General features: G+C 42.5%; 1 long non-coding RNA gene across 1 annotated transcript; it reads left to right on the top strand.

The window, feature by feature from the left end:
• Positions 1-1598: 1598 nt before the first annotated feature.
• LOC306933849 lies at positions 1599-18637 on the top strand. The gene is made up of 3 exons (XR_013791255.1): positions 1599-1744; positions 11912-13026; positions 16870-18637. It is a non-coding gene; the product is annotated as an uncharacterized lncRNA (long non-coding RNA).
• Positions 18638-21336: the final 2699 nt, after the last annotated feature.

Raw genomic sequence — 21336 nt, 5'->3', positions numbered from 1 at the left:
AATTGCTTTGGGTTTTTTTTAAATACGTTTTTCTTAATTTCCTGAAAAATGAAGCATTTTCATTGCCTGAAAAATGAACATTTTGGAGTTAGGTGGTTTCTTCCCGACAACAGAGATACAGTACAGTTCATATAGTGAGGGGGATTTCACACCTTTCATTTGGCAAAATGGTGTTTATAAAATATCTTTAGGTGGAATGCCAACGCATGGCGATGGGGAGCGGATGCAGGCCTTGGACCCCTTTACAAAAGAGCGCCATAATATGGTGAGTAAATCAAACGAATTGAATAAGAAAAAGAACAGTTCTAAGATATGCATTGTGAGTTCACTACTTTAACCCATTATACAACGGGTCGTTTTGAGGAAGCAATCTGATTGGTTGAAACAGCTTTCTAGCCATGCTTAAACCACTATTTCAACGGCTAATAAAAACAAAGGACAAAAGCTAGTCCCTTGATTCTCACCAGCGCCGTCGTTGTTTGATACGTTTAGTCCGTAAAAGTGGCGTAGACTCGGGATTATTAGTGAACGTTCCCCAGAGCTGCAACCCTTCCACAACGGACCCGCATCCTGACCAGTTTCTGTTCCTGTCAGCCGTCACGCACGGTGCGGTGTTATTTCGCCTCTTATTATTTCAAGCGCTTGTTTTAGAAACGTATAAAGAGCTGATCTGCTCGCACAGACGGACTACTTTTCTTTCATTAACATTCACGTTGCGTCTGCGTTGCGTGGATCTGAAACAATTGTTACTGGACATGGACAAGCCCGTGGTACAACATTTATTTATTTATGAACTGTGCATGGTAACTCACTAAACTGCCAACAGTTGACAAGAAAACATGGTTTGACGAGTGGTTTTGAGTGAAGGTTACGTGTGTAACCTCGGTGCTTTGAGTTGCTGAATACCCATTTTTTTGTTTTTTTGTTTATTTACAAACATTTTAACTGTTGAGTTTTGTTTGATAATTCCGGTGCTGAACTGAGTTGTTTGTTGTTTATGTGGCTTGAAACTCCAATAGAATACTTGAAACTGAGTTGACAAAGTGTTTGTGGTGGTTTATTTCTTGGTGTAAAAGGGTTTGAATATGTAAGTCCTGTGTCAGTTTCACCAGTGGTTAAACCAGATGAGGAAGAACTCATAAAGGAGAATATTATTTTCTCTGGTAGACGGGAGTCTACCTGGCACCCATAAAAATATATGCAAAGGGTCAACTTATGTAACTTAAATAGCACTTCATGTAGACATAGCACTCTGTAGTGTATATCTATTATATAGATATTCCACTGTTAGGTTCTTGGCTTACATATAATTTGACTATTTTTATAGGTTTGGTGTTGAGTGGTACTTTTCTCTCAGCACATCAGTACTTCTGAAGCGCCATGACAACGAGGATGAATACTTCGTGCAACGCTGCGGGCTAATTCTGAACAGTTTTGAAAAATGTTGAAGGAAGGCATTTGTAGATTTTAGTACCTGTCTTATTTCCACAGACTGCAGACTGTGTGTGCCTTTATGATTCCTTCTGTAGGATGCCCAGCACAGAGAAGCCATGGGTTCTGTCCTCACAGCAGACAGGTCCAGTCTCAGCACAGAGATGCCATGGGTCCAGTCTCAGCACAGAGGCCATGGGTTCTCTCAACACAGCAGACAGGTCCAGTCTCAGCACAGAGGCCATGGGTTCTCTCCACACAGCAGACGGGTCCAGTCTCATCTCTGAGGTCCGTCAGCTCCGCGCTCACCAAGGTCTGTAGTTCACAATGCCCCTCCAACAACACACTCATTCTCCTGCATTTGTTTTCTTACACTTAGTTTTTACACTTGTTCTTACAATGTTTAGTCATCATCGAAATGACTAAACAGGTCAGGTATTTCTCACTCTTCTGTGGCAGGCAAGTATTTCTCACATAATAGTTCTGTAGCAGGCAAGTATTTATCATGTAACAGTTCTTCTTGAAAGCAGGCAAATATTTCTCACATAATAGTTCTTATGTGGCAGGCGAGTATTTCTCACATAATAGTTCTTCCTGAAATCAGGCGAGTATTTCTCACATAATAGTTCTTCCTGAAATCAGGCGAGTATTTCTCACATAATAGTTCTTCCTGAAATCAGGCAAGTATTTCTCACGTAATAGTTCTTCAGTCTGTAGCAGGCAAGTATTTCTCACATAATAGTTCTTCCTGAAATCAGGCAAGTATTTCTCACATAATAGTTCTTCCTGAAATCAGGCAAGTATTTCTCACGTAATAGTTCTTCCTGAAACCGGGCGAGTATTTCTCACATAATAGTTCTTCCTGAAATCAGGCGAGTATCTCTCACGTTATAGGTCTTCCTGAAATCAGGCGAGTATTTCTCACGTAATTGTTCTTCCTGAAACCGGGCGAGTATTTCTCACATAATAGTTCTTCCTGAAATCAGGCGAGTATCTCTCACGTTATAGGTCTTCCTGAAATCAGGCAAGTATCTCTCATGTAAGTTATTTCAGAAATCAGGTAAGTATGGGGGGGTCCATTCTCTAGGTTCCCGGATTCCTTGAACCGTCCTAAACCGTCCTGTAGAGAAATCAGGTATTTCTCACTTGTTCTTCTGTGGCAGGCAAGTATTTCTCGCAAAATTATTCTTCTTTAGCAGACAGGTATTTCTCACGTAATAGTTCTTATGTGGCAGGCGAGTATTTCTCACATAATAGTTCTTCCTGAAATCAGGCGAGTATTTCTCACATAATAGTTCTTCCTGAAATCAGGCGAGTATTTCTCACATAATAGTTCTTCCTGAAATCAGGCAAGTATTTCTCACGTGATAGTTCTTCCTGAAACCGGGTGAGTATTTCTCACGTAATAGTTCTTCAGTCTGTAGCAGGCAAGTATTTCTCACGTAATAGTTCTTCCTGAAACCGGGCGAGTATTTCTCACATAATTGTTCTTCCTGAAACCGGGCGAGTATCTCTCACGTTATAGGTCTTCCTGAAATCAGGCAAGTATCTCTCATGTAAGTTATTTCAGAAATCAGGTAAGTATGGGGGGGTCCATTCTCTAGGTTCCCGGATTCCTTGAACCGTCCTAAACCGTCCTGTAGAGAAATCAGGTATTTCTCACTTGTTCTTCTGTGGCAGGCAAGTATTTCTCGCAAAATTATTCTTCTTTAGCAGACAGGTATTTCTCACGTAATAGTTCTTATGTAGCAGGCGAGTATTTCTCACATAATAGTTCTTCCTGAAATCAGGCGAGTATTTCTCACATAATAGTTCTTCCTGAAATCAGGCGAGTATTTCTCACATAATAGTTCTTCCTGAAATCAGGCAAGTATTTCTCACGTAATAGTTCTCACATAATAGTTCTTCCTGAAACTGGGTGAGTATTTCTCACGTAATAGTTCTTCAGTCTGTAGCAGGCAAGTATTTCTCACGTAATAGTTCTTCCTGAAATCAGGCAAGTATTTCTCACATAATAGTTCTTCCTGAAATCAGGCAAGTATTTCTCACGTAATAGTTCTTCCTGAAACCGGGTGAGTATTTCTCACGTAATAGTTCTTCAGTCTGTAGCAGGCAAGTATTTCTCACGTAATAGTTCTTCCTGAAACCGGGCGAGTATTTCTCACATAATTGTTCTTCCTGAAACCGGGCGAGTATTTCTCACATAATAGTTCTTCCTGAAACCGGGCGAGTATTTCTCACATAATAGTTCTTCCTGAAATCAGGCGAGTATCTCTCACGTTATAGGTCTTCCTGAAATCAGGCAAGTATCTCTCGTAAGTTATTTCAGAAATCAGGTAAGTATGGGGGGGTCCATTCTCTAGGTTCCCGGATTCCTTGAACCGTCCTAAACCGCCCTGTAGAGAAATCAGTTATTTCTCACTTGTTCTTCTGTGGCAGGCAAGTATTTCTCACAAAATTCTTCTTCTTTAGCAGACAGGTATTTCTCACGTAATAGTTCTTATGTGGCAGGCGAGTATTTCTCACATAATAGTTCTTCCTGAAATCAGGCGAGTATTTCTCACATAATAGTTCTTCCTGAAATCAGGCGAGTATTTCTCACATAATAGTTCTTCCTGAAATCAGGCAAGTATTTCTCACGTGATAGTTCTTCAGTCTGTAGCAGGCAAGTATTTCTCACGTAATAGTTCTTCCTGAAACCGGGCGAGTATTTCTCACATAATTGTTCTTCCTGAAACCGGGTGAGTATTTCTCACGTAATAGTTCTTCAGTCTGTAGCAGGCAAGTATTTCTCACGTAATAGTTCTTCCTGAAACCGGGCGAGTATTTCTCACATAATTGTTCTTCCTGAAACCGGGCGAGTATCTCTCACGTTATAGGTCTTCCTGAAATCAGGCAAGTATCTCTCATGTAAGTTATTTCAGAAATCAGGTAAGTATGGGGGGGTCCATTCTCTAGGTTCCCGGATTCCTTGAACCGTCCTAAACCGCCCTGTAGAGAAATCAGTTATTTCTCACTTGTTCTTCTGTGGCAGGCAAGTATTTCTCGCAAAATGATTCTTCTTTAGCAGACAGGTATTTCTCACGTAATAGTTCTTATGTAGCAGGTGAGTATTTCTCACATAATAGTTCTTCCTGAAATCAGGCGAGTATTTCTCACATAATAGTTCTTCCTGAAACCGTGTGAATATTTCTCACGTAATAGTTCTTCAGTCTGTAGCAGGCAAGTATTTCTCACGTAATAGTTCTTCCTGAAACCGGGCGAGTATTTCTCACATAATTGTCCTTCCTGAAACCGGGCGAGTATTTCTCACATAATAGTTCTTCCTGAAATCAGGCGAGTATCTCTCACGTTATAGGTCTTCCTGAAATCAGGCAAGTATCTCTCATGTAAGTTATTTCAGAAATCAGGTAAGTATGGGGGGGTCCATTCTCTAGGTTCCCGGATTCCTTGAACCGTCCTAAACCGCCCTGTAGAGAAATCAGTTATTTCTCACTTGTTCTTCTGTGGCAGGCAAGTATTTCTCGCAAAATGATTCTTCTTTAGCAGACAAGTATTTCTCACGTAATAGTTCTTATGTAGCAGGCGAGTATTTCTCACATAATAGTTCTTCCTGAAATCAGGCGAGTATTTCTCACATAATAGTTCTTCCTGAAACCGGGTGAGTATTTCTCACGTAATAGTTCTTCAGTCTGTAGCAGGCGAGTATTTATCACATAATAGTTCTTCCTTAAATCAGGCGAGTATTTCTCACATAATAGTTCTTCCTGAAATCAGGCAAGTATTTCTCACGTAATAGTTCTTCCTGAAACCGGGTGAGTATGTCTCACGTAATAGTTCTTCAGTCTGTAGCAGGCAAGTATTTCTCACGTAATAGTTCTTATGTAGCAGGTGAGTATTTCTCACATAATAGTTCTTCCTGAAATCAGGCGAGTATTTCTCACATAATAGTTCTTCCTGAAATCAGGCGAGTATTTCTCACATAATAGTTCTTCCTGAAATCAGGCGAGTATTTCTCACATAATAGTTCTTCCTGAAACCGGGTGAGTATTTCTCACGTAATAGTTCTTCAGTCTGTAGCAGGCGAGTATTTCTCACATAATAGTTCTTCCTGAAACCGGGTGAGTATTTCTCACGTAATAGTTCTCAGTCTGTAGCAGGCAAGTATTTCTCACGTAATAGTTCTCACATAATAGTTCTTCCTGAAACCGGGTGAGTATTTCTCACGTAATAGTTCTTCAGTCTGTAGCAGGCGAGTATTTCTCACATAATTGTTCTTCCTGAAATCAGGCGAGTATCTCTCATGTTATAGGTCTTCCTGAAATCAGGCAAGTATTTCTCACATAATAGTTCTTCCTGAAATCAGGCGAGTATTTCACACAATAGTTCATCCTGAAATCAGGCGAGTATTTCTCACATAATAGTTCTTCCTGAAATCAGGCGAGTATTTCTCACATAATAGTTCTTCCTGAAATCAGGCGAGTATTTCTCACATAATAGTTCTTCCTGAAACCGGGTGAGTATTTCTCACGTAATAGTTCTCAGTCTGTAGCAGGCAAGTATTTCTCACGTAATAGTTCTTCCTGAAACCGGGTGAGTATTTCTCACGTAATAGTTCTTCAGTCTGTAGCAGGCGAGTATTTCTCACATAATTGTTCTTCCTGAAATCAGGCGAGTATCTCATGTTATAGGTCTTCCTGAAATCAGGCAAGTATTTCTCACATAATAGTTCATCCTGAAATCAGGCGAGTATTTCTCACATAATAGTTCTTCCTGAAATCAGGCGAGTATTTCTCACATAATAGTTCATCCTGAAATCAGGCGAGTATTTCTCACATAGTTCTTCAGTCTGTAGCAGGCAAGTATTTCTCACGTAATAGTTCTTCCTGAAACCGGGCGAGTATTTCTCATGTAATAGTTATTTCAGAAATCAGGTAAGTATGGTAAGTAAGTATAGTCTCTAGGTTCCCGGATTCCTTGAACCGTCTTAAACTAATTTGATCAAGGCATCATCATGCACGGTGTAGTAGCCTATAAGGGGAGACAGTCAATATCATGATTGACCAGGGACATTTATGTAAGGGGAAACTATTATTGCAATCTAAATACATACAAAATTGTGGTCGCAACTGTGATTGCATTCTAGATGCATACGTACACTGCGGTCGCAACTGTGATTGCATTCCTCCCCCCGCTACGTCTCCCCCTTCCCCTAAACGTCCCCTCCCTGTTCTCATCCCCCTCTCTTTCTCCTCCCCTTGGTTGTGTGGGTTCATTTCCCATCAGTGCGTTAAGTGCATTATAAATACAAGTTTACATTGTGGTCGCAACTGTGACTGCATTCTTAATACATGCGTACATTGTGGTCGCAACTGTGACTGCATTCTTAATACAGGCGTACATTGTGGTTGCAACTGTGACTGCATTCTTAATACAGGCGTACATTGTGGTCGCAACTGTGACTGCATTCTAAGTACATGCGTACATTGTGGTCGCAACTGTGACTGCATTCTTAATACAGGCGTACATTGTGGTCGCAACTGTGACTGCATTCATAATACAGGCGTACATTGTGGTCGCAACTGTGACTGCATTCTTAATACAGGCGTACATTGTGGTCGCAACTGTGACTGCATTCTTAATACAGGCGTACATTGTGGTCGCAACTGTGACTGCATTCCTAATACAGGCGTACATTGCGGTCGCAACTTGAATGCATTCTAAATACAAGTTTACATTGTGGTCGCAACTGACTGCATTCTAAGTACATGCGTACATTGCGGTCGCAACTTGATTGCATTCTAAATGCATGCGTACATTGTGGTCGAAACTGTGACTGCATTCTAAGTACATGCGTACATTGTGGTCGCAACTGTGACTGCATTCTTAATACAGGCGTACATTGTGGTCGCAACTTGACTGCATTCTAAATACAGGCGTACATTGCGGTCGCAACTTTATTGGATTCTAAGTACAGGCGTACATTGTGGTCACAACTGATTGCATTCTAAATGCATGCGTACATTGTGGTCGCAACTGTGACTGCATTCTTAACACAGGCGTACATTGTGGTTGCAACTGTGACTGCATTCTTAATACAGGCGTACATTGTGGTCGCAACTGTGACTGCATTCTTAACACAGGCGTACATTGTGGTCGCAACTGTGACTGCATTCTTAACACAGGCGTACATTGTGGTTGCAACTGTGACTGCAATCTTAACACAGGCGTACATTGTGGTTGCAACTGTGACTGCATTCTTAATACAGGCGTACATTGTGGTTGCAACTGTGACTGCATTCTTAATACAGGCGTACATTGTGGTCGCAACTGTGACTGCATTCTAAGTACATGCGTACATTGTGGTCGCAACTGTGACTGCATTCTTAATACAGGCGTACATTGTGGTCGCAACTTGACTGCATTCTTAATACAGGCGTACATTGCGGTCGCAACTTTATTGCATTCTAAGTACAGACGTACATTGCGGTCACAACTGATTGCATTCTAAATGCATGCGTACATTGTGGTCGCAACTGTGACTGCATTCTTAATACAGGCGTACATTGTGGTCGCAACTGTGACTGCATTCTTAATACAGGCGTACATTGTGGTCGCAACTGTGACTGCATTCTTAATACAGGCGTACATTGTGGTCGCAACTTGACTGCATTCTAAATACAGGCGTACATTGCGGTCGCAACTTTATTGGATTCTAAGTACAGGCGTACATTGCGGTCGCAACTGTGACTGCATTCTTAACACAGGCGTACAATGTGGTTGCAACTGTGACTGCATTCTTAATACAGGCGTACATTGTGGTCGCAACTTTGACTGCATTCTTAACACAGGCGTACATTGTGGTTGCAACTGTGACTGCATTCTTAATACAGGCGTACATTGTGGTCGCAACTGTGACTGCATTCTTAATACAGGCGTACATTGTGGTCGCAACTGTGACTGCATTCTTAATACAGGCGTACATTGTGGTCGCAACTGTGACTGCATTCTTAACACAGGCGTACATTGTGGTCGCAACTGTGACTGCATTCTTAACACAGGCGTACATTGTGGTTGCAACTGTGACTGCATTCTTAACACAGGCGTACATTGTGGTTGCAACTGTGACTGCATTCTTAATACAGGCGTACATTGTGGTTGCAACTGTGACTGCATTCTTAATACAGGCGTACATTGTGGTCGCAACTGTGACTGCATTCTAAGTACATGCGTACATTGTGGTCGCAACTGACTGCATTCTTAATACAGGCGTACATTGTGGTCGCAACTTGACTGCATTCTTAATACAGGCGTCCATTGCGGTCGCAACTTTATTGCATTCTAAGTACAGGCGTACATTGCGGTCACAACTGATTGCATTCTAAATGCATGCGTACGTTGTGGTTGCAACTGTGACTGCATTCTTAATACAGGCGTACATTGTGGTCGAAACTGTGACTGCATTCTAAGTACATGCGTACATTGTGGTCGCAACTGTGACTGCATTCTTAATACAGGCGTACATTGTGGTCGCAACTTGACTGCATTCTAAATACAGGCGTACATTGCGGTCGCAACTTTATTGGATTCTAAGTACAGGCGTACATTGTGGTCACAACTGATTGCATTCTAAATGCATGCGTACATTGTGGTCGCAACTGTGACTGCATTCTTAACACAGGCGTACATTGTGGTTGCAACTGTGACTGCATTCTTAATACAGGCGTACATTGTGGTCGCAACTGTGACTGCATTCTTAACACAGGCGTACATTGTGGTCGCAACTGTGACTGCATTCTTAACACAGGCGTACATTGTGGTTGCAACTGTGACTGCATTCTTAACACAGGCGTACATTGTGGTTGCAACTGTGACTGCATTCTTAATACAGGCGTACATTGTGGTTGCAACTGTGACTGCATTCTTAATACAGGCGTACATTGTGGTCGCAACTGTGACTGCATTCTAAGTACATGCGTACATTGTGGTCGCAACTGTGACTGCATTCTTAATACAGGCGTACATTGTGGTCGCAACTTGACTGCATTCTTAATACAGGCGTACATTGCGGTCGCAACTTTATTGCATTCTAAGTACAGGCGTACATTGCGGTCACAACTGATTGCATTCTAAATGCATGCGTACATTGTGGTCGCAACTGTGACTGCATTCTTAATACAGGCGTACATTGTGGTCGCAACTTGACTGCATTCTAAATACAGGCGTACATTGCGGTCGCAACTTTATTGGATTCTAAGTACAGGCGTACATTGCGGTCGCAACTGTGACTGCATTCTTAACACAGGCGTACAATGTGGTTGCAACTGTGACTGCATTCTTAATACAGGCGTACATTGTGGTCGCAACTTTGACTGCATTCTTAACACAGGCGTACATTGTGGTTGCAACTGTGACTGCATTCTTAATACAGGCGTACATTGTGGTCGCAACTGTGACTGCATTCTTAACACAGGCGTACATTGTGGTTGCAACTGTGACTGCATTCTTAATACAGGCGTACATTGTGGTCGCAACTGTGACTGCATTCTTAATACAGGCGTACATTGTGGTCGCAACTTGACTGCATTCTTAATACAGGCGTACATTGTGGTCGCAACTTGACTGCATTCTTAATACAGGCGTACATTGCGGTCGCAACTTTATTGCATTCTAAGTACAGGCGTACATTGCGGTCACAACTGATTGCATTCTAAATGCATGCGTACATTGTGGTCGCAACTGTGACTGCATTCTTAATACAGGCGTACATTGTGGTCGCAACTGTGACTGCATTCTTAATACAGGCGTACATTGTGGTCGCAACTGTGACTGCATTCTTAACACAGGCGTACATTGTGGTCGCAACTGTGACTGCATTCTTAACACAGGCGTACATTGTGGTTGCAACTGTGACTGCATTCTTAACACAGGCGTACATTGTGGTTGCAACTGTGACTGCATTCTTAATACAGGCGTACATTGTGGTCGCAACTGTGACTGCATTCTTAATACAGGCGTACATTGTGGTCGCAACTGTGACTGCATTCTTAATACAGGCGTACATTGTGGTCGCAACTGTGACTGCATTCTTAATACAGGCGTACATTGTGGTCGCAACTGTGACTGCATTCCTAATACAGGCGCACATTGCGGTCGCAACTTGATTGCATTCTAAATACAAGTTTACATTGTGGTCGCAACTGTGACTGCATTCTAAGTACATGCGTACATTGTGGTCGCAACTTGACTGCATTCTAAATACAGGCGTACATTGCGGTCGCAACTTTATTGGATTCTAAGTACAGGCGTACATTGCGGTCACAACTGATTGCATTCTAAATGCATGCGTACATTGTGGTCGCCACTGTGACTGCATTCTTAACACAGGCGTACATTGTGGTTGCAACTGTGACTGCATTCTTAATACAGGCGTACATTGTGGTCGCAACTGTGACTGCATTCTTAACACAGGCGTACATTGTGGTTGCAACTGTGACTGCATTCTTAATACAGGCGTACATTGTGGTCGCAACTGTGACTGCATTCTTAACACAGGCGTACATTGTGGTTGCAACTGTGACTGCATTCTTAATACAGGCGTACATTGTGGTCGCAACTGTGACTGCATTCTTAATACAGGCGTACATTGTGGTCGCAACTTGACTGCATTCTTAATACAGGCGTACATTGTGGTCGCAACTTGACTGCATTCTTAATACAGGCGTACATTGCGGTCGCAACTTTATTGCATTCTAAGTACAGGCGTACATTGCGGTCACAACTGATTGCATTCTAAATGCATGCGTACATTGTGGTCGCAACTGTGACTGCATTCTTAATACAGGCGTACATTGTGGTCGCAACTGTGACTGCATTCTTAATACAGGCGTACATTGTGGTCGCAACTGTGACTGCATTCCTAATACAGGCGTACATTGCGGTCGCAACTTGATTGCATTCTAAATACAAGTTTACATTGTGGTCGCAACTGACTGCATTCTAAGTACATGCGTACATTGTGGTTGCAACTGTGACTGCATTCTTAATACAGGCATACATTGTGGTCGCAACTGTGACTGCATTCTTAATACAGGCGTACATTGTGGTCGCAACTGTGACTGCATTCTAAATACAGGCGTACATTGTGGTCGCAACTGTGACTGCATTCTTAATACAGGCGTACATTGTGGTCGCAACTGTGACTGCATTCTAAGTACAGGCGTACATTGTGGTCGCAACTTGATTGCATTCTAAGTACAGGCGTACATTGCGGTCGCAACTTGATTGCATTCTAAGTACAGGCGTACATTGTGGTCGCAACTGATTGCATTTTAAATGCATGCGTACATTGTGCGTAACAGCTTAGGTATGTGTGTGAATGTAATGGCGTGCAGCTGTAAGGCCTGCCACTAACTCATCATCTGGGGAGCCACTCCCCGGATGATGAGTTAGTGGCACTTTCTTTTTGTCTCCCACTCAGTTCCATGGACTTCTATTATGGACCCCCAACTGGCTATCAAGAGTGACCGTGGACCAGGCCTCTTCACGGTGAGCCTATCAAGAGTGATTGCATTATAAATACAAGTTTACATTGTGGTCTCAACTGTGACAGCATTCTAAGTACAGGCGTACATTGTGGTCGCAACTTTATTGCAGTCTAAGTACAGGCGTACATTATGGTCGCAACTGATTGCATTTTAAATGCATGCGTACATTGTGCGTAACAGCTTAGGTATGTGTGTGAATGTAATAGCGTGCAGCGGCATAGGTAGTCGCTATTTGCGTTGGTGGAGTGGAAACGCGTCTAGCAAGGCATATGTATGTGGCGTCACGTGGGTGAATGTAATAGCGTGCAGTGGCATAGGTATGTAGCTATTTGCGTTGGTGGAATGGCACCGCGTCTAGCAAGGCATATGTATGTGGCGTCACGTGGGTGAATGTCATTGCGCGTAACAGGTTAGGTATTTGTGTGAATGTAATAGCGTGCAGTGGCATAGGTATGTGGCTATTCGCGTTGGTGGAATGGCACCGCGTCTAGCAAGGCATATGTATGTGGCGTCACGTGGGTGAATGTCATTCTGCGTAACTGCTTAGGTATGTGTGATTGCATTCTAAAAACATACAAAATTGCAACTGTGATTGCATTCTAGAGGCATACGTACACTGCGGTCGCAACTGTGATTGTATTCCTCCCCCCCCGCTACATCTCCCCCTTCCCCTGAACGTCTCCTCCCTTTTCTCATCCCCTTTCCTCTTCTTCTCCTCCCCTTGGTTGTGTGGGTTCATTTCCCATCAGTGCGTTATTAACACTGTACAGACTCACGGTCCAGTAAGGCCTGCCACTAACTCATCATCCGGGGAGCCACTCCCCGGAGTTTCTTTTTGTCTCCCACTCAGTTCCATGGACTTATATTATGGACCCCCAACTGGCTATCAAGAGTGGCCGTGAACCAGGCCTCTTTACGGAGCAGTATTCAAAGGGAAGCTGCAGGGATTTAAGGCAAAGATACACGTAGACAGTGATGCCCAGCCCCGATTCTACAAACCAAGATCAGGTCCGTCAGCTCCACGCTCAAATGGAGCAACTTCACCAAGGTCTGTAGTTCACAATCCCCCTCCAACCACACCCTCATTCTCCTGCATTCAGTTTCTTACACTTAGATTTAGTTCTTACACTTGTTCTGACAATGTTTAGTCATCGATATATAAGATTAATGTACAAATGTAGCATGTAATCAAGGACAAACATTCTGTGAAAATAGCAGATCTACAAGCTCACAACACAAGTTGTTGTTGTCTCTGGGTTGGCCATAGTTCTTCTGTGGCAGGCAGGCACGTATTTCTCAAGTAATAGTTCTTCTTTATCAGGCAAGTATTTCTCACGTAATGGTTCTTCTTGAAATCAGGTAAATATTTCTCAAGTAATAGTTCTTATGTAGCAGGCGAGTATTTAATTCATCTAAATTCATACAAAATTGTTCTTCTGTAGCAGGCAAGTATTTCTCACGTAATTGTTCTTCCTGAAATCAGGTGAGTATCTCTCATGTAATTGTTCTTCCTAAAATCACGCAAGTATCTCATGTAATTCTTCTTCCTGAAATCAGGCGAGTATCTCATGTAATTGTTCTTCCTGAAATCAGGCGAGTATCTCATGTAATTGTTCTTCCTGAAATCAGGCGAGTATCTCATGTAATAGTTCTTCCAGAAATCAGGCGAGTATCTCATGTAATAGTTCTTCCTGAAATCAGGCGAGTATCTTATGTAATAGTTCTTCCTGAAATCAGGCGAGTATCTCTCATGTAATAGTTCTTCCTGAAATCAGGCGAGTATCTCTCATGTAATAGTTCTTCCTGAAATCAGGCGAGTATCTCTCATGTAATTGTTCTTCCTGAAATCAGGCGAGTATCTCATGTAATTGTTCTTCCTGAAATCAGGCGAGTATCTCATGTAATTGTTCTTCCTGAAATCAGGCGAGTATCTCATGTAATAGTTCTTCCAGAAATCAGGCGAGTATCTCATGTAATAGTTCTTCCTGAAATCAGGCGAGTATCTTATGTAATAGTTCTTCCTGAAATCAGGCGAGTATCTCTCATGTAATTGTTCTTCCTGAAATCAGGCAAGTATCATGTAATTGTTCTTCCTGAAATCAGGTGAGTATCTCATGTAATTGTTCTTCCTGAAATCAGGCGAGTATTTCTCACGTAATTGTTCTTCCTGAAATCAGGCAAGTATCTCATGTAATGGTTATTTCAGAAATCGGGTAAGTATGGGGGGGGGGTCCTTTCTCCAGGTTCCCGGATTCCTTGAACCGTCTTAAACTCATTTGATCAAGGCATCATCATGCACCGTGTAATAGCCTATAAGGTGAGACAGTCAATCTCATGATTCACCAGCAACATTTATTTAAGGGGCAACTGTGATTGCAATCTAAATTCATACAAAATTGTTCTTCTGTAGCAGGCAAGTATTTCTCACGTAATTGTTCTTCCTGAAATCAGGCGAGTATCTCATGTAATTGTTCTTCCTGAAATCAGGCGAGTATCTCACGTAATTGTTCTTCCTGAAATCAGGCGAGTATCTCATGTAATTGTTCTTCCTGAAATCAGGCGAGTATCTCATGTAATTGTTCTTCCTGAAATCAGGCGAGTATCTCATGTAATTGTTCTTCCTGAAATCAGGCAAGTATCTCATGTAATGGTTATTTCAGAAATCGGGTAAGTATGGGGGGGGTCCTTTCTCCAGGTTCCCGGATTCCTTGAACCGTCTTAAACTCATTTGATCAAGGCATCATCATGCACCGTGTAATAGCCTATAAGGTGAGACCGTCAATCTCATGATTCACCAGCAACATTTATTTAAGGGGCAACTGTGATTGCAATCTAAATTCATACAAAATTGTTATTCTGTAGCAGGCAAGTATTTCTCCCGTATTGTTCTTGCTGAAATCAGGCGAGTACCTCATGTAATTGTTCTTCCTGAAATCAGGCAAGTATCTCATGTAATAGTTCTTCCTGAAATCAGAAATCTGGTAAGTATGGGGGAGGGTCCTTTCTCCAGGTTCCCGGTTTCCTTGAACCGTCCTAAACTCATTTGATCAAGGCATCATGCACCGTGTAATAGCCTAACATTTTTTTTAAGGGGCAACTATGATTGCAATCTAAATTCATACAAAATTGTTCTTCTGTAGCAGGCAAGTATTTCTCACGTAATTGTTCTTCCTGAAATCAGGCAAGTATCTCATGTAATAGTTCTTCCTGAAATCAGGCAAGTATCATGTAATTGTTCTTCCTGAAATCAGGTGAGTATCTCATGTAATTGTTCTTCCTGAAATCAGGCGAGTATTTCTCACGTAATTGTTCTTCCTGAAATCAGGCAAGTATCTCATGTAATGGTTATTTCAGAAATCGGGTAAGTATGGGGGGGGGGGGGGGGGGGTCCTTTCTCCAGGTTCCCGGATTCCTTGAACCGTCTTAAACTCATTTGATCAAGGCATCATCATGCACCGTGTAATAGCCTATAAGGTGAGACAGTCAATCTCATGATTCACCAGCAACATTTATTTAAGGGGCAACTGTGATTGCAATCTAAATTCATACAAAATTGTTCTTCTGTAGCAGGCAAGTATTTCTCACGTAATTGTTCTTCCTGAAATCAGGCGAGTATCTCATGTAATTGTTCTTCCTGAAATCAGGCGAGTATCTCACGTAATTGTTCTTCCTGAAATCAGGCGAGTATCTCACGTAATTGTTCTTCCTGAAATCAGGCGAGTATCTCACGTAATTGTTCTTCCTGAAATCAGGCGAGTATCATGTAATTGTTCTTCCTGAAATCAGGCGAGTATCTCACGTAATTGTTCTTCCTGAAATCAGGCGAGTATCTCACGTAATTGTTCTTCCTGAAATCAGGCGAGTATCTCATGTAATTGTTCTTCCTGAAATCAGGCGAGTATTTATCATGTAATTGTTATTTCAGAAATCGGGTAAGTATGGGGGGGGGGGTCCTTTCTCCAGGTTCCCGGATTCCTTGAACCGTCTTAAACTCATTTGATCAAGGCATTATCATGCACCGTGTGACAGTCAATCTCATGATTCACCAGCAACATTTATTTAAGGGGCAACTGTGATTGCAATCTAAATTCATACAAAATTGTTCTTCTGTAGCTGGCAAGTATTTCTCACGTAATTGTTCTTCCTGAAATCAGGCAAGTATCTCATGTAATTGTTCTTCCTGAAATCAGGCGAGTATTTCTCACGTAATTGTTCTTCCTGAAATCAGGCGAGTATCTCATGTAATTGTTCTTCTTGAAATCAGGCGAGTATTTCTCACGTAATATTTCTTCCTGAAATCAGGCGAGTATCTCATGTAATTGTTCTTCCTGAAATCAGGCAAGTATCTCATGTAATTGTTCTTCCTGAAATCAGGCGAGTATTTCTCACGTAATATTTCTTCCTGAAATCAGGCAAGTATCTCATGTAATGTTTTTTTCAGAAATCGGGTAAGTATGGGGGAGGGTCCTTTCTCCAGGTTCCCGGATTCCTTGAACCGTCCTAAACTCATTTGATCAAGGCATCATCATGCACCGTGTAATAGCCTATAAGGTGAGACAGTCAATATCATGATTCACCAGCAACATTTATTTAAGGGGCAACTGTGATTGCAATCTAAATTCATACAAAATTGTGGTCGCATTCTAGATGCATACGTACACTGTGGTCGCAAGTTCGCAACTGTGATTGCATTCCTCCCCCCCGCTACGTCTTCCCCTGAACGTCTCCTCCCTTTTATCATCCCCTCTCCTTCTCCTCCCCTTGCTTGTGTGGGTTCATTTCCCATCAGTGTGGTAGTTAACACTGTACAGACTCGTGGTCCACTAAGGCCTGCCACTAACTCATCATCTGGGGAGCCACTCCCCGGACTTTTTTTTTGTCTCCCACTCAGTTCCATGGACTTCTATTATGGACCCCCAACTGGCTCTCAAGAGTGATCGTGGACCAGGCCTCCTCACAGAGCATGACCATGGACTGCTGCTGCATAGTACACCACTACAACAATGATCTTACATCATTGTTTTACCATATACACTGAATGTCATCGCGTGTAGCAGGCATATGTATGTGGCGACACATGGGGGAATGTCATTGCACGTAACGGCTTAGGCTTGTGGCACTTGAAGCAGGGACGGGTACTCACCCATCTCTTCCAAAACAAGTCAACAAGATACTGCACTTTTTCACCCTTCAGCGTGTATTCGAGTCTTCTTTTGTGAACAGTTCCAGTGGCATGATTGAGGTGCTGATGTATGTCCATTGCTGACACATGGCAAAGGCCAGGTCTGGGTGTTCCATTGTGTAGAGAAGAAGCTGGGGGCTCTTTTGGGTCAAACAGTATTGTGTTGGCGCTAGATGCCCATTGGCACTGTGTCTCTCCATGTGGTGGTGTTTGGCTGTAACCCCAATCCTTGTGTTGGGAATTGACCAATGCCACGCTACCTAAAATTAGACTCGGATTCAGAAGAGCGAGCGAGTGAATTCGCATTATCATGTGTCTTCTACAGATCAGCTTCCACCACCTCCAAACACCACCTCCTTCTAATGCTACCACCTCCTAACACCACCACCTCCTAATACCACCTCCTTCTAATGCTACCACCTCCTAACACCACCACCTCCTAATACCACCTCCTTCTAATGCTACCACCTCCTAACACCACCACCTCCTCCTAACACCACCACCTCCTCCTAACCACCACCTCCTCCTAACACCACCACCACCTCCTAATACCACCTCCTTCTAATGCTACCACCTCCTAACACCACAACCTCCTCCTAACACCACCACCTCCTCCTAACACCACCACCACCTCCTAATACCACCTCCTTCTAATGCTACCACCTCCTAACACCACCACCTCCTCCTAACACCACCACCTCCTCCTAACACCACCACCTCCTAACACCACCTCCTTCTAATGCTACCACCTCCTAACACCACCACCTCCTAACACCACCACCTCCTCCTAACACCACCACCACCTCCAAACACCACCTCCTTCTAATGCTACCACCTCCTAACACCACCTCCTCTTAACACCGCCACCTCCTAACACCACCACCTCCTCCTAACACCACCACCACCTCCAAACACCACCTCCTTCTAATGCTACCACCTCCTAACACCACCACCTCCTCCTAACACCACCACCACCTCCAAACACCACCTCCTTCTAATGCTACCACCTCCTAACACCACCACCTCCTTCTAACACCACCTAACACCACCTCCTTCCATGAGGTGGTAGAAGGTGGTGGTGGAAGCTGATCTGCAGTTAAGACGTATGTGAAATTGAGAAAATAAATGAAAACCATACATGTCTAACATCAGACATGTATGGTTAACCTTTTGTTAGTGATTACAATAATTATATATTCTCTGACATTGATATACCATATTATATCATTATATTGTAATGTATTTGCCTGTATCTCTATGTGCCTCCTCTCTGTTTTCTCCCCCCCGTCACGGTCGAGGCAGATGGCCGCCCACCCTAGAGTCGGGTTCTGATTGCCGTTTCTTCCTAAGGAAGGGAGTTATTCGTTGCCACTGTCGCAAAATTGCTTGCTCTGGGTGAGATCTCTGTCGGTCCTTTGCTCTACATGTAAAGTGTCTTGAGATGTCTTGTTGAGATTATTGTGACTATTAAGTTTGTTTGCACTTTTAGTTGCTTATGCTATAGTTAATAAAATAACTTTAAACGTCCCTTGTTTGTGTGGGCTTCCTCTTTGTTAAAAACATTTGTTTGTAAAACATTTGTACTCAAATGTTTTCTTAAGTAAATGTATCAATACTGCAATGTAGAAATACTCTGTTACAGTACAAGTTAAAGTACAAGTATTGGCATTAAAATGTACTTAGTACCAAAAGTACACATGCAGAATGTCCCATTTCAAGTTTTCAAAATGTATACAAAAATCATTTGAAAATAGCTGATCTACAAATTTTATTATTATTATTAAATAATTAAAATAGAATGTGTTTCACGGTGTGACTCAAGTGGGTCCCAAATGACAGGCAGGAGCAGAGCAGGTCAAATGAACACTGATTTATTCTCAAATGCATACAAACAGGACTGGAACATATAATAACACCATAACAAAATCTATACTCAAGCAGAGGACATGGGGAACTGAGGGTTTAACCCATTTAGACCTGAGGACGATTCTACAAATGCCTTCTAAATCCTGACAGTTTATTTTTGTTAAATCCATGTTTCTATGTCTGTCGTTCTCAAACATTTTCACGTCAAGGACTCCCAAAAATATCTATTTGGCCACCGACCCACATCTGAAAATATGTTGTTCCAGGGACCCCCCCCCCCCCCCCCCCAGAAGCAAAGATAGGCTATGACTTAAAAACGCTCACTCTGAAAGAATATATGTTCAAAGATTTGTGCCACATTTTCAGGATTTTTGAAAAATAGCAGATCTATCTATGAGCTTGTAGATCTTCAATTTTCCAAATAGCTAAAGTATAACATAATGCTTAAAACACCAAATGGGGTTGGTAGACACGGCGATCACAATACACAGGTGAACAGAACTAACAATCAACACTGGGATTGGCTGGGAGACTAACAGGACATTGATTGACGAATTACAGTACATTTCAAGCACAAACTCAATCCAAAGGCTGTTAACTGTGAGTGGACGACCCAATTAAGCATTACCAGGGCCGGTTCTAGGGGGGGGCAGGGGTGGGCACAGCCCACCCAAACGTGCGTCCTGCCCACCCAATCAAAAGTTATGGGGATCCTTTATTTTTTTGCCTATAAAAAATATCATGAAATATCTGTACCGTTTCTGATTGGGTGGGCACTGCGCAGCATTTTTAGACCCAACAATGAACGCATACCGCAAAAGTTGTGACTCGGTAGCGAGGCGGAGGGACCCGACGTCTAGCAAAATTAGCACAACAGAGAAGTGTTCAGAACACAACACAGGGCACACACTGAGGAGAATGAGCTGCGTCGAAAACCCCCTACACATAACCACGCCTCCAGCAACAGATCCACGAATCAGGAGTTCTACATGCTCAAACACAGACAATGAGAAAATACGTTTCAGTGATTATTTTCTAAATAAACTTTATCTCACACAATCACTCTCTCTGTGTGCTCCCGTCTGCTCACTCTGTTGGTAGCAAGAAAGAGAGCGACATGCATCCTTTCTTTAAGCCTATAAGCAAAAGCAAGCCTAGTGCTGCTTCTGCCTCTGCAGTGAGTGCAGTCCCTAGCACATCTGTTAGCACTGTTGCTAACACAGAGGCTATCGCTGCTGTTGCCTCTGCAGTGAGTGCAGTCCCTAGTCAGCAGAAGAATGCGCTAAAAATATATATAAGCAAAATGGCAACGCAACCAACATTAGCTCAGCTCTTTAAGAGAAAGGAAAGAGTTGAAGAAGATAATGTCATTAAAGACAAAGTTAGAAAAACAACCAAGACCATACAGTTGCATGACAGAGAGTGACAGATGGGGAGGAGGCAGAAGTGGCAGCAGGACCAGCATCAAGCACAGGTAATAATAATAATAATAATATTATGAAATTCCTGATATTATATCAGGAATTTTATAGCACAGTATAACTGCAAAAAAAAAAGCAGTTTTCTATGCATTTCAGGGGTACTGTGGGTTTACTTTGAACCCCAAATGTTATTGGCACAGTATAAAAAAAGCAGTTTTCTATGCATTTCAGGGGTACTGTGGGGTTTGAACCCCCAATTGTTTTATTGGCTGTGCCAAAAAAAAGCAGTTTTCTATGCATTTCAGGGGTACTGTGGGGTTTGAACCCCCAATTGTTTTATTGGCACAGTATAAAAAAAAGCAGTTTTCTATGCATTTCAGGGGTACTGTGGGGTTTGAACCCCCAATTGTTTTATTGGCTGTGCCAAAAAAAAGCAGTTTTCTATGCATTTCAGGGGTACTGTGGGGTTTGAACCCCCAATTGTTTTATTGGCTGTGCCAAAAAAAAGCAGTTTTCTATGCATTTCAGGGGTACTGTGGGGTTTGAACCCCCAATTGTTTTATTGGCTGTGCCAAAAAAAGCAGTTTTCTATGCATTTCAGGGGTACTGTGGGTTTACTTTGAACCCCAAATGTTATTGGCACAGTATAAAAAAAAGCAGTTTTCTATGCATTTCAGGGGTACTGTGGGGTTTGAACCCCCAATTGTTTTATTGGCTGTGCCAAAAAAAAGCAGTTTTCTATGCATTTCAGGGGTACTGTGGGGTTTGAACCCCCAATTGTTTTATTGGCTGTGCCAAAAAAAAGCAGTTTTCTATGCATTTCAGGGGTACTGTGGGTTTACTTTGAACCCCAAATGTTATTGGCACAGTATAAAAAAAAGCAGTTTTC

This window comes from Electrona antarctica (genome assembly GCF_951216825.1).
Source record: "Electrona antarctica genome assembly, chromosome: 12".
Lineage (NCBI taxonomy): Eukaryota > Metazoa > Chordata > Actinopteri > Myctophiformes > Myctophidae > Electrona > Electrona antarctica.
Note: the sequence above shows the minus strand (reverse complement) of the source record. Positions and strands in the feature narration are given on the sequence as shown.